Below are 12,801 nucleotides of genomic sequence, written 5' to 3' on the forward strand. Positions count from 1 at the left end.
CGAGGAGTGGTCGATGTCTGGGCCCCTGAGCCCCATGTCTTTACGGCCACAGTGGCTTCCTGATCCCGGGATTAGCTCGAAACGAAATGTCCTGCGCGCGTGTGCGCGCGTGTTTGTGTGTATGTGGGTCATGTGTGGGGAGCGGTGGCGCAACAGTTAGCGCGCAACGCCTGCTCTCTAGGTCGACTCAGCCTCATATGAGTTCCTGGTGCGATAATCATTAGCATTGGGGAGACAAAGCGGTCGGGGTTGGTGCTAGCCACCCACCGCCTCGTGTGCCGTCCAGGCTTTGATAGGTGCTCGCTAATAGCGCTTGCCTCAACAATCTGTTGAGGCTACACGGGGGATCTTTGTTTGTGTAGCTGTGTCCGTTTGTATGTCCGTGTATGTGGGCGTGGGGGGGCTAAGGGTTATCTTGAGGACGAGGAGTCAGGTCAGGTGAGACGAAGACAGTAGACAAACCCTATAAGAACAATAAAAACAAAGATCCTTCGTATTATAGCCTCTAACATACTGTTGGGGGGAAGTGCCGTTAGCGAGAAGCCTGCTATACAGAAGGGCGTGGGTTCGATCTCGACCCGGACGCCTTTATATTTGGAGTTTGCGTGTCTCCCCCGTTGTCGCGTGGATTTTTCTCCGGGTCCTCCGGTTTTTCCCTCCACATTAGGAAACACGCGTTTAGAGTATTTGACTGCTACACATTTCCACACGATATGCCACTTCGTTGAACTATCATTTGTGGCCAGGTCGCTTTTGAAAAATAACGATATTGCTCAGTGTGCCTCACCTGCTAAAATAAATAAAACATTGTTGGTTCGATCGTTAGTTATGAAGGCCGGCACACGAGAGGTTGGATGGCCAACACCACGCCCGGTCGCATGTTTGTCTCTCCCAATGCAGACGTTTACCCACCGCAGTCGACATACAAGGGGAGGCCCAAGACTGGTTGAGATATTCCTCATCGACGTTGGCCGTGAGCGGTAATCGAACTCAGGTCGCCGGGTTCGTGCCGCAGTGCGTTAGCCACTGCACAACTGCTCCCCTCTAAGAGGAACACAACGACGATTATCTCCCTGTATAACCTTCACAGACTGTTGGGGAAAGTGCTGCTAGCGAGAACCCCTTACATCCGGGCACGGCACAAATAGAGGCGTGGTGTTGGTTAGCACCACGGCCGGCCGTCTTTGTCTCCCCAGTGATAATATTTACACAGCACAAGCGGTTACTCATTGAAGGCTGAGTCGACCGAGAGGAAGGCCCAAGACCGCTGGTCGCGAGCGGGAATCGAACTCGGGTCGCCGGGTTCGTAGCGCAATGCAATGTGCTAACCACTCACACTGCACTACATATCAGCAATGACAAAGGCCCCCCGTATAGCCTTTAACAGGCTGTACACACACGCACACACACGTGCGGAGAGTGTGCTCATGCAATATGACCCCCCCTCCCCTTAAGGGTGCACCCCCAGCAATCACGAAATAAATAAATAAGGGAGCGCACAAACGTGTGAATGTGTAAATGAATTCTCCACCGCATCATTAGTACACACATCCCATCGCACTCAGCTCTCCTCCTGCCATTAGGCGCGTTTACCCTAATTGCTCATTAAGCACCGCGCTCAGCTTTAGCCCAAACGCTCTCGGGCAATTGCGGAGTTGCGAGGAGATGCCCCCACCCCATCATCCCCCCCCCCTTTAACCCCCCCTCGAGCCCCACCCACCCCGCCCCCTGCCACCCCATCACCTTATAACCGCCACTCCAAACCCTAATCCATGTGTCACTTAAAATAAGCAAATTTCTCAGCACGGATAAAAGTTTATTTGTTGCTCAAGTGACCCATCCAAGGTATTGCTGCTGAACGCCTGTGTAGTCGTGCAGCTAGTGCTGGTAATTCCACCTTACTATAGTGTAGGGAGGCAAGTATATCCGCATGAAATCCACTGTTATCTTCCGCCTGCAAAGTGGTACCCAATTTATCGACCCCGGGGAGATGATGGACAGAGTCATCCCACATCCAGGATTTCAACTTCTGATAGCGAGACACTCCGTCGCTCTCCCACCGAACCGCCTGGCGGGAACACCGATGCCCTGGGAATGGAGGATGAGTTATCGGCGTAAGGCACTACCACGAGAGTACAAATTATGCCTATCCATCAAAATAATCCTATATTATTGTGCCCTATATTTCTGAAATCATTTTAACAAGTTCATAGTAAGTAAATAAATGTATAGACGCGTAGATAAACTCACCTTTATCTGCCAGTGTGACCAAAGTAATTCCCGGAAGTGTGAAATTAATCACAGCCTGTCCCACTGAGAACAACACTGAGAGTGCGCAGACGTAAACAATTAGACATTGAGCAATCAGAAGACGAACTGGGGACAAGTTACCTCGTGATGCTACTGCCGACGTTGGCAGTGTTGCACAAGCACAATCAACACCCACACTCAACACTCAGCACATTCAACACACATTAAGCAATCGGATAATTAACTGGGTGCAAGTTACCTGCTGATGCTACTTCTGATGTTGGCAGTGTTGCACACTCGCACGCGGCCAACAGCAGTGACGAATACCTGCGCTGGTCTTGGGCTCTCCCCTAGGCCGGCTCAGCCTTAAAAATTAACATACCTTGTGGCGGGTGCGTAAAGACAAAGGGGGTCGGGCGTTGCATAGACCACACCACAACACACCACCCACCTTGTGGAACCATCCCCGCGGTCTCAATGCAGGTGTTCGCTGACAGCACTTGCCCCAACAGTCTGATGGAGGCTATACGGGGGACCTTTGTCCAAGTGTGTCCGTGTGTCTGTCTACATTGATCTGCTGGCCACGTGCACGCTGTGCGTATGACCGCTCCGTGCATATTAATCAGTTGCTCTCGAAGCGCGCATGCATCAATTAATTAGCGGCCCAGGCTGATGTTCTCCCATTATTAATCACCGCGGGTAGAAAAAAAAAACTCGGCTGAATAATGGATGCGGGACAACTAATTGATGGGATTTAGGGCTAATTTAGCGAACTCTTGCTACTAATTGGGCCAAGGACGGTTGCTGCCGAACGGCGTCTGATTGGCCTCGAAAATGATTGCGGAGTGCGGCTCCTCATTCAAACAAAAAACCCTCTCCCGAAGTCTCAAGGCTCACTTGCAGGAGGGTCCTGCATCCGAGGTTGGCTGCGTCAGCCCTCTAGGGTGGATGAAGTTGTGGTTTGGCTGCAAACTGCCGTCACGTGCAACGTCAACAACATGAAAGATGTTCAACACACCTAAGGGGCCGTCCATAAATGACGTCACGCGATTTTGGACGATTTTTGCCCCCCCCCACCCTCGTCACGCGGCGTCACAAAAAGCCAGACCCCCCCCCCTCAAATGTGACGTCACAAAGCTCTGTCCCCCTCCTCCCCCCTCCCAAATTTGTTTTAACATGTTTCAAATCGCTTTAAACTATTGTCATTTTCTTTGGTTCTTTCGGTAAAGTCACGTAGAATGAGAATAAAATAATACATTGATAAAATAAAATAACACAATAAAATTCTCACGACGTTTCGGCCACAACACAAGCGGCCTTCATCAGGTGAAGGGACGAGACTGTCTGGTAGGTCATTGTAGTGTGCATTTCATGTGGCGCTGCACTCTGATGTTGTAGGAGAAAACATTTATTAAAAAGTATATTTAATTAAGTAGAACGTGTTGTCTGTATTTATTTAAAGTTGCGCATTTTGATGTGACGTCACATTTCTCAATCCCCTCCCCCCTCGTCACACATCGTCACAAATGTCTGACCCCCCCCCCACTCCTCCTAGGTGCGTGACGTCATTTATGGACGGCCCCTAAGCACACCACCGTTTGTCATGTCCAGTCCTTTGGAGCTGGTGTTCTAGACAAGGCTGAGCGCTCTTGTACGAGTGCATGCAATGGTGCACACCTTTTGCGCGTTGTCAAGCAACGTTCCTGCTGTGATCGGTCCATTGAAAGAGAGAGTGGACCACATGGATGAGAGGAGACACGCGGGTTCGTGAAATCCTCACAAGCGTTAAGAACGGTGAGTGGGGCTCAGGCAGCACGTGTGGTCTGGCACTGTTGTTGACATTATTGTTGTTTTTGTTTCGTGTAAACATCGCCGGTGGGGGGGGGGGGAGGAGGGATAAAGGCGGTCTGGCGTAGTGCTGGCCACCCACCCCCGCCGTACGTGTCTACGAGTGTATGTATATGTATGTTTATTTGAACAAGGCATATGTATCCCACAGGGGTCTCACCTGTCCCCCCCCTACCGCCCCGCCCCCCGCTCCGCCCCCTCCCCGCAGGGACCACCTCCCCTCATCCAATCGCGCCTCGCCTCCACGGGTTGCCCAGCGACGGCCGGTTGCGATGGAAACCACCCGGCGCCCCGTCTGCCACCCCCCGCAGCCCCCTCCCCTTACCCCCCCCCCAGCCCCCCACCACGCCAAGGTCATGTGACCGGGGGACTGTGGAGGAGGAGGGGGTCAGGGCCCACGATGGTTCCCCCTCGGGAGGATGGTGGCGGTGATGGTGGTGGTGAGGGCAGTGGTATTTGGTAGCGGTGGTATTGATGGCGGTAGTTTTTGGGAAGGCGGTGGTATTATTGTTGTTGGTGGTGGGGGTATTGGTGGTGGTGGTGGTGATGATGTTGGATCTGACGCTAGTGTTCATGTCCGTAATGATGGTAGTGACGATGGTGATGTCGGTGGAGTCGGTGCGGGTGGTGATGCTGGTGGAGTGGTGGTAATGGTGCTAATGCTTGTGGTTGTTTGCTGGTAGTGATGGTGGTTACGGATGAGGTTGTGTTAATTGTGGTGATTAAAATGGCCCTGATGAAGGTGATTTAAATGACGAGCATGATGACTGTAACGGAGATGATCATTGGTGGTGATGATAAATATGGAGGTTGTGATGACCGTGATGAAGATGATGGTGATGATGATGCTAGTGGTTGCGATGTCTGTGATTTAGATGATGGGTATTGGTGATGACTGCTACGAAGATGGATCTCACGCTTCCAGGAGTCACCCACTGAGGTCGCCCACACCACGTTCCAGACATCGAGAGGACGACAATGCAATTCCCCACGCTTTGAACATATTATCAATTAACACACAGAGAGACACAGATACAGACGCAGTTCCCCCGTATAGCCTTTAACAGACTATTGTGGCAAGTGCAGTGAGCGAGTTGCACCTATGAAGGACGAAACGGCGCACGAGGGGGTGAGTAGCCAAAAGCAGGCCCGGCCGCCTTTGTCTTCCCAGCGGTGATGTTTCCCCACCCACACTACATACTCATTAACGGTCGAGTCGACCTAGGGGAGGCCCAGGAAAGGCCCAGATAGCTGATACCGTGAACACGAATCGATCTCGGGTCGCCGGGTTCGTCACAGAGTGCAGCGCTAACCACTGCCACCGCTCCCCTGTATACACAGACACACACACACAAGTGGAGATATACAAGGACGCGCACCCATACACAATCATACATATGCACAAATACACACACACGCCCTGTCAGACATACACACACTCACATAGTACAAAGTCAAACGCACCGAGAATACACAAAGGCGCACAAAGCACAGAGATGCACAACACGCGCCGTCGCCTCTATTTTAACCTCCTCCTCCTCGCTCCCCGCCAGTTCCGCTCCGCCTCCCCGTGAGCCCCTCTGCCCCCCCCCAACTCCCCGACCCACGCCCCCCCCCACACACCACCACCCGGCCCCCCAATCCCCTTAGTCCCTCGCTCCCAACCCCCGGCCCCGACACGGGCCCCCGCTCACCGCACCAACCCCCCCCCCCCCCCCCCCCACGGTGTGGTCGCGTAACAAAGGCCGGGCGGCCGCGTCCGCTGCCGCTGTTGTAGCTGCGATGGCCGGACGAGACGAGGGTAGCGCGGGGGGGGGCGTGGGGAAGAGGAGGAGGTGGAGCCGCGACACAAATGAAATTTAAGCATGAAACGGGCACTTCATCACCGCGCCTCCCCCGCCCTGTGTGTGTGTGTGGGATGGGAGCGGTGGCGCAGTGGTTAGCGCGCCGCACTACGAAACCCGCCTACCCGGGTTCGATTTCCGCTCACGAGCACCAAGGGTCGGCGATCATCTGAACCGGTCCTCTGCCTCTCTCCCTCGGTCGACTCAGCCTCAAATGAGTACCAGGTGCGGTGTGTAGTAAACATCGCCACTTGGGAGACAAAGGCGACCGGGCGTGGTGCTGGCCACCCACCCTCTAATGCGCCGTGCCGGCCTTCATAGGTGCTCGCTAACAGCACTTGGCTCAGTCTGTCAAGGCTATAGGGGGGATCTTTGTGTTTGATTGGTCCACGCGCTCCTGTCTCAGCCTCTGGCTTGCGCGCTCTCTCCCGGGAATCCGCCCCACATCGCTAACCAGCGCGTTCTCCTGCACCGTGTCGTCTTCACCTGGCTCACTCTCCCACTCGTTGTATGCAAGTTCTCCCGCTCTCTCTCTAGCTCTCTGCAACTCCCCCTTTTCGTCTCTCCAGCTCTCTCTCTCTCCCTCCTGATATCTCTTCATTTATTTTTTTCCCCGCTCTTATCTTCCTCTTTCTCTCTCGTTTTAGGCATGCGGGAGGGGATCCGCACCCCGAGTGTCCCCCGTGTCTCGTTGTCCCCGTGTTCCAATCTCTCCGCGTCTCCGTATCTTCTTGTCTCGTGTCCGTGTCGCGTGTGTCTCTGTATCTCCATGCCTCGTGCCCCCGTGCCTCCGCGTCTCCGTGTTTCAATGTGCCCACGTCTCGTGTCTGCATGTCCCAAGTCTCCTTGTTTCCATGTCTCTGTTTGGTCTCCCACCGAGTCGTCTCACGAACGGAGTCAGAACGTGGACGAGAGACAGGGAGAGAGAGACCCCGAGAGAGGCAGAGAGAGAGAGAGAGAGACAAAGAAAGAGAGACTGAAAGGCACAAAGAGACACAGCGAGAGACACAGAGAGGGGTGACGCAGTTGGCTACGTACGGTGCGAAAGAAGTTGAACATACAGTGGTGACACTGCCTCCCAGCAAGAAGAACGTGGGTTCAATTCCCGACTCGGACGCAGCTCTCTGCGCAGTATGGAGTTTGTGTGTTCTCTCTCGCTCCCTGTTCTGCGCCACTTTCCTCCGAGTTCACCGGTTTCCTCCGTGTGGGCCACGGCTTGGGGGGATAGGCTCTTCGTGCAGCAGTGGCTGGAGCATGGCTGATACCGAGGATGCATTCACCGCTGACGTTATTATCAATCACACCGTGAATGCCGTCTCGCTGGAGGAGTTGGGGTGGGGGGGGACTATGCGCCCCCCCTTGGCCTCTCTGTCTGCGATTCATTATGAGGCTCCTCGCGGGGGGAGGGGGGGGCACACCCCCCCACCCCTGACCTTGGACCCCGGTGTAGGGGGGGGTACACGGGGAGTTATTTGAGAAAGTGGGGGGATGGGGGGGGGGTAGCAAGAGCCGTGACCTCGACTCCCGAGCTTCGCCATTTGCGGCCGCGCTCGCACAGCTGCGCGCTCCCCGCGTATTTGAGGCAGTCACGAGCGCGCGCGCGTGTGTGTGTCTGTGTGTGTGTCTATGTGTGTGTGTCTATGTGTGTGTGTCTATGTGTGTGTCTGTGTGTGTGTCTGTGTGTGTGTCTATGTGTGTGTGTCTGTGTGTGTGTGTCTGTGTGTGTCTATGTGTGTGTGTCTGTGTCTATGTGTGTGTGTCTGTGTGTGTGTCTGTGTGTGTGTCTATGTGTGTGTGTCTACGTGTGTGTGTCTGTGTCTATGTGTGTGTGTCTGTGTGTGTGTCTGTGTGTGTGTCTATGTGTGTGTGTCTGTGTGTGTGTCTGTGTGTCTGTGTGTGTGTCTGTGTGTGTGTCTATGTGTCTGTGTGTGTCTGTGTGTGTGTCTATGTGTGTGTGTCTGTGTCTACGTGTGTGTGTCTGTGTGTGTGTCTGTGTGTGTGTCTGTGTGTGTGTCTATGTGTGTGTGTCTATGTGTGTGTGTCTGTGTGTGTGTCTGTGTGTCTGTGTGTGTGTCTGTGTGTGTCTATGTGTGTGTGTCTGTGTGTGTGTGTCTACGTGTGTGTGTCTGTGTGTGTGTCTGTGTGTGTGTCTGCACAGATGCCGGCAAAACAACCCCCTACCTCCTCGCGGTGCCGGACGGGCAACTCTGTCGTGGACAGTGCTGTAGGGGGGAGGCCCAATTGCGATTAGCTCCTCCCCTCATGGCGTTTGTATCCACCACAGTGGCTAAACGGGGGCTCTGGACGGGTGCGAGGGGCTGGTAACCCCTCCACCTTCAATTAATTACCACTAAACTACGACTGAAATATGTAACTGATAAGCTGGTGCCGGAGGCCCCGGGGGGACAGGCGTCTATGACGTCTCCTGGCCAAACCCCAATTGGCGGAGCCAAGAGATTGAATCTCTACCCTCGGGGCTCCTCCAGAAACAACGAAAAGCCACTACGGATGGCCACGTGGAATGTTCGAACGCTCACTGCGGAGGAGAGGCTGCCACTCTTCTGTCGGGAGCTGGACCGGTACCGCCTGGATCTCTGTGGCATTCAGGAGGTCCGGTGGACCGGTTCTGGCTCCTGCCACCATGAGGGGTGGACAGTCCTCTACTCGGGGCAGCAGACTGCCAAATAACAGGGTGTGACTCTTCTTTTGAACAAAAGAATGCAGGGGGCGTGGGAGCGTGGCGGTGAGGTGTGGGAAGATGTAAGCGGTAAGCCCCAGGCTACTTTGGGCTCGCCTTCCCATCAACCGGAGGCGAGGAGTTGTGGTCGTGGTTACTTATGCCCCACCGAAGATGAACATCCGTGGAAGGATGCAGGCAAAGCCGATGAGTCAGATGCCTTATATTACCTCCTGTCACAGGTGTTGGCTAAAGTGGCCCCTCGGGATAGAGTCATCTTGTTGCGTGATTTCAATGCCCGAGTTGGTCATGATGTTGGCACCTAGTCTGGAGTGATTGGAGGGCATGGGCCAGATGAGCTCAATAACAACAGAAGGAGGCTGCTAGATTTTTGTGCAACCATGGGCTTGTAATTACCAACACGCTGTTCCGGCATCGGTGCATCCACACAACATCATGGATGCATGCCAGATCCAAGCAAGAACATCTGCTGGACTACATAGTGACGGACCAGCGGATGCGAGCCCATGTCCTTGACACCAGGACCTACCGTGGAGCTGATCTGCCCTCTGACCATCGACTAGTCATCTGTAAGATGCGCCTGCCATTCTTCCACTCTGGTGGTGGGTGTACACCCAGGACCCCATTCCAAACTAAAGTGGCCTGGTCTCAGTTATCTGATGAAAGTTGCAGGCGAGAATTTCATCATTGCTTGCGGCTGGGGTTGGCATCGCCCCCCACTCCTCCTGATGTCGAGGGGAAATGGGCGAGGTTTAGGACTGTGACTCATGCAGCTGCAATGGCTGCTTTGGGTACGCGGTCCAGACCTCCCCAGAGACCCTGGCTGACAGAGGAAGTGTTCAGGATGGTTGAGAAAAAGTGACAGGCCCACTGTCATCGGCTACAGAATCCCACGTCAGAGAATGAGGGGGCTTACCGCAGCCTTCGCTCGGAGGTTCGGAGAGCCGTGAGGCGCTGCAAGGATGGGTGGTGGTCGCGGGTTGCTGAGGAAATGGAGTCTGCCTCAGTGGCCCGCGATCACAAATCTCTATTTAACTCCATCAAAAAAGTAACCTGCAGCGCCACACCTATTACTATCTTTAGGGGAAAAAACGGTGATCCAATCTCCGACCCCCAGGAACAGGTTTGCAGATTTGCTGAGCATTTCTGTGAGGTCCTGGGGGAGGGAAAATCCCTCAGCCAGGAAAACATCGTGGCACACAGTGAGGATAACCCTGCTGAGGCTGCGGTGCCTCAAATATTGGAAGAAGTCACCCCCTGTGAGTGGTTGGCTGAAGTGCCATCTGTTGAGGAAGTACTGAAGGCGATCCGGAGTCTGAGACCAGGAAAGGCAGCGGGCAGAGATGATCTCCCAAGCGAAATGCTGAGGGAGGGTGGCGTTTGTGAACAGACTGCCCTATATGACATCATAACAACAGTCTGGACCACTGGACGGGTTCCGCAGGATTGGAAGGATGCCCTGGTGGTCCCCCTCTTTAAGAAGGGGGACCGCACAGATTAACAACTACAGGGGCATCTCACTCCTCAGTGTCCCGGGAAAGGTCCTGGCAAGGATTATTCAACATCGTCTTGCCAGGCACGCTGAGGAGAGGTTTGCGGGGCCCCAATGCGGTTTCAGGAAAGGGCGGTCCTGCACAGATGCCATATTTTCTGTCCGTCTGCTACAGCAGAGGTGTAGAGGGTCAGTACCTGACCCTCTGCTCACGATCATTAAGGACCTTAATGATGGTGAGCGGGCCCCGGTAAAACTACGTGGGCGGGAGTCAGAGCCATTCCCTGTACACTTTGGGGTGCGACAGGGATGTCCTCTGGCTCCCACATTATTTAACATCTATTTTGACCACGTAGTTCGTGAAGCCTTCAATAGCTGTACCCGGGGAATCTCCATATGGTACAGATTTAATGGGAGGCTGATCGATGCCCGGGTGCGGTCAAGGGATGGCTCCCTATTGCTCAACCACGTTATGTATGCCGATGATTTGGTAATAGCTGCTCATTCAGAGGAGGAGTTGGAGACGCTGCTGCTGAGACTGGAGTGTGCCACTAAGAGATGGGGCCTTACCATCAGCCCCACCAAAACGAAGCACCTTCCTGGGTATTTTGTACCATCAGACACTCCACCCCCACAACTCCCAATCGGTGATGGGGCAGTTGTCGAGAGAGTGGAGAGTTTCCCATACCTGGGCAGTGTACTTATTACCGGCTCCAGTTTAATAGCAGACGTCTCACTCCGAATCAGTCGAGCGGCAATATATTTTCATCGGTTGCGTAACACTGTGTGGAAGCTACCTGGTCTGTCGCTCCACACTAAGCTTCAGGTCTTCTTGGCCACGGTCATTCCCTCCCTTCTCTACGCTTGCGAAACGTGGACCCCCCTAATGGAACATCTTCGCCGGTTAGAACCATATAGGTTACCCTGCCTACGATCCATCCTGGGTTTAACCAGGCTGGATTGTGTGAGGAGCTCACAAATCTTTGAAAGATCTGGGCAAGGTCCCATCGGTGAGCTCCTCCGGCAGGCAAGGCTGCGTTAGCTGGGTCATGTAGCCCGCATGCCCAGCCACCGCATGCCGAAACAGCTTTTGTTCGGCCGGATTGAGGGGGCTAAACGGGCGCGGCACGGGCTAGAGAAGAGATGGAGTGATGTGGTACAGGAGGACGTGGAGCTGAGTGGACTTGCCGATGACTGGTACCAGCGGTGTCAAGATCGGCCTCTGTGGAGGAGGCTCGTGAAGGACGCTACTTGGCAGTTGGAGGCAGTCGCCCTCCAACAACAACGGCGGGCGGAGGAGCGACGCTCACAATAACGAGCGGAGCGCCGGGTGGCTAAAGCACAGCAGGTTGGCACAGTAGGGGGCACAGGTGGTGCATCAGCCAGTCATCTCAGTCAGTCGACCCGTGGCACCTGGGTCTGCCCCGTGACCTCCTGTAAGCGGGCATTCGACACTTCACGTGGCCTCAAGGTGCACATGGCCTGGCACAAACGTCGTGGTGACGTCACCGCCACTGAGTGGCGAATGGCGGTTGTTGTCTGTGTGTGTGTCTGTTTGGGTCTATGTGTGTGTCTATGTGTGTGTGTCTATCTTTGTCTATGTGTGTGTGTCTTTGTGTCTATGTGTGTCTGTGTGGGTCTATGTGTGTCTGTGTGTGTGTCTATGCGGTCGGGCGTGGTGCTGGCCACCCACCCCCTCGTGTACCGTTCCGGCCTTCATAGGTGCTCGCTAACAGCACTTTCCCCTACAGTCTGTTAAGGCTATATGGGGGATCTTTGTCTATGCGTGTGTTTGTGTGTGGGCGTTGCTCCTCCGCCCTACGCTGTTTCTGGATGGCGACTGCCTCCGACTGTCCAGTAGTAGCGTCCTTCACGAGCCTCCTCCACAGAGGCTGATATTGACACCGCTGGTACCGGTCTTCGGCAAGTCCACTCAGTTTGTTGGGGCAAGTGCTGTTAGCGAGCACCTATAAAGGCCGGTACGGCACACGAGAGGATGGGTGGCCAACATCACGCCCAGCTGCATTTGTCTCCCAAGTGGTAACTTTAACACACCACACAAGGTACTCATTTGAGGCTGAGTCAACCTAGGGGAGATCCGTGACCGGTTCAGATAATCGTCACTGGTTTTGACTGTGAGCGGCAATCGAACTCGGTTCGCCGGGTTCGTAGCGCGCTAACCGCGACACTACTGCTTCCCACACACGCACACGCGTCCCCATTTTCCTCAATGCCACAGGGAGCTGAGTGCGCGCTTCCCACGGCTCTCCCACCCCTCTCTCTCTCACTCTCCTCTCTCTCCCCCTCTACTATAACAGTAATAATTTCGATGTATAACGCGCAGAGAGTCGCTAACAACTTTCTCTTACTCTCCACTCGCTCCCGCCTCTCTCGCGCCTCGCTCTCCCCCAGCTCTCACCCCGCCTTCTCTCTCCTCTCACTCCCCACTCTTCCCTCTCCATCTCCTCCCTCTCCCCACCCACTCCCATCCCCATGCTCTCTCCCCGCTCTCTCTTTCCCCCACTCTCTCTTTCCCCCACTCTCTCTTTCTCTAGGGGTCACGTGAAAGGGCACCTGCGCAGACAGAACAAAGGGCCACGGGGTCACGGCCGCATTCCTCTGCATTTAGGATCCGGGCCTGGCCACAGCTGGGCACGTGGACATCAACA

At 54.6% G+C, this 12,801-nt stretch overlaps 1 long non-coding RNA gene across 2 annotated transcripts; it reads right to left on the minus strand.

Moving 5' to 3' along the window:
• Window positions 1-1,795: 1,795 nt before the first annotated feature.
• LOC142929345 (uncharacterized) lies at window positions 1,796-8,458 on the minus strand. Of its 2 annotated transcripts, XR_012945631.1 has the most exons (4): window positions 8,124-8,458; window positions 5,199-5,427; window positions 2,251-2,325; window positions 1,796-2,088 (listed from the first exon to the last, which is right to left on the minus strand). It is a non-coding gene; the product is annotated as an uncharacterized LOC142929345 (long non-coding RNA). The 2 variants fall into 2 exon arrangements; XR_012945630.1 differs by lacking the exon at window positions 8,124-8,458 and having other exon boundaries at window positions 5,199-5,663.
• Between the last annotated feature and the right edge of the window lie 4,343 nt (window positions 8,459-12,801).

This window comes from Petromyzon marinus, chromosome 29 (genome assembly GCF_048934315.1).
Source record: "Petromyzon marinus isolate PM22_M1 ecotype Great Lakes invasive population chromosome 29, UKy_Petmar_22M1.pri1.0, whole genome shotgun sequence".
In the NCBI taxonomy this organism is placed as follows: Eukaryota; Metazoa; Chordata; class Hyperoartia; order Petromyzontiformes; family Petromyzontidae; genus Petromyzon; species Petromyzon marinus.